This window comes from Microtus ochrogaster, linkage group LG9 (assembly GCF_000317375.1).
Source record: "Microtus ochrogaster isolate Prairie Vole_2 linkage group LG9, MicOch1.0, whole genome shotgun sequence".
NCBI lineage: Eukaryota > Metazoa > Chordata > Mammalia > Rodentia > Cricetidae > Microtus > Microtus ochrogaster.
This window is the reverse complement of record NC_022034.1, coordinates 24,664,109-24,665,584: the sequence shown is the minus strand read 5'-3', so window position 1 is coordinate 24,665,584 and position 1,476 is coordinate 24,664,109. Positions and strand designations below refer to the sequence as shown.

Sequence of the window (1,476 nt, the reverse complement as noted above, 5' to 3'; positions counted from 1 at the left end):
TTTCCTTCTTTCTCCACTCCATCTCCAACTCTTCTTCTTAAATATTTATTATTGTTACATATATATGCATTTTTCTTATTGCTATGTACACTGGGTTAGGGCTGATAATTTGGGATTGAATCCCATATCTGATGGTTCATTCACAGAAAAAAAAGTGATTCTTTTTTTTTAAATTGAGCTCTACATTTTTCTCTGCTCCCCTCCCTGCTTCTCCCCTCTCCTTCAACTCTCCCTCAAGGTCCCCATGGTCTCCATTTACTCAGGAGATCTTGTCTGAGAAAAGTGATTCTTATTTAGCCATAAGCCCCTGTGAAATCTCACTGCTTCATTGCCTTCTTCACATCTTCATACTTGACAACTTTTTCCAGGCAGTATGTCAGTTTTACAATAGACACATTGGAGGTAGGAACATGGAAGGCCCTGCCTGTGAGCTTCCTGTTCAGTTCTGGGACAACCTTGTCCATAGCCTTGGCAGCAATAGTGGATGCATGAATGATGTCCTTGGCAGCCCTGGTCATCACATCATAGCTTCTCAGAGGGGTCATCCACAGCATGGATTGTGGTTATGAGTCCTTCTACAATGCCAAAGTTGTAATGGATGACCTTGGCTGAAGGGTTAAGCAGTTGATGGTACAGGAAGCATTGCTGACAATCTTGAGTGAATTGTCATACTTCTCATGGTCCATACTCATCACAAACATGGGGGCATTAACAGAAAGGGTAGAGATTATGGCATTTTTCGCCTCACCCTTCAAGTGCATCCTGGATTTCTCCATAGTGCTGAAAACACCAGTAGATTTCACAAGATACTTGGCATGAGCATCACTTCACTTGATATGGTGGGAACTGACTTCTGAAAGATGGTGATGGCCTTTCCATTGATGACAAGGTTCCCAATCTCAGCCTTGACTGTGCCGTTGAACTTGCCAGGGGTAGAGTGATAGTGAAGATGTAGACCATGTAGTTGAGGTCAATGAATGGGTCATTGATTGCAACAGTGTCCATTTTACTAGATGTAATGGCAGTCCTGGTAACCAAGTGTACAATATGGACAAATCTGCTCACTCTGACCCTCACCATTGCATCACATCTCAGGGACGAGGTGAGAACAAGAGGCTGTCTCTGGAAAGGGAGGGAGCAGTCTCTGGAACAGGGAGGAGCAGAGAGCTGATTACTGAACCTTCCATTTTAACTTTTGGAAATTTATATTTTGTATATGTGTTTGTGTCCATATGTATGTGAGTGCAAGTGTGTGTATTGTCCCCAATCATTCTCTGTGTGGTCACTGAGTCAGGGTTTCTGAATTGAACCAGGAGCGCACTCTTGTTGGCAAGGTTAGCTAGCCAGTTGCTTCTGGGATCCCTGGTTCTATCTTTCACATCCTCTGATAACAAGCAATCTTCCAAGCCCAGCTGGTACTTATGTGCTTGCTGTGAATCTAAGAATTCTGGTTCTTAAGATTGCACAGCAAACACT

At 43.3% G+C, this 1,476-nt stretch overlaps 1 pseudogene; it reads right to left on the bottom strand.

Annotated features, from left to right (window-relative positions):
* Positions 1 to 317: 317 nt before the first annotated feature.
* Positions 318 to 1,005, bottom strand: LOC101989308 (annotated as a pseudogene).
* Between the last annotated feature and the right edge of the window lie 471 nt (positions 1,006 to 1,476).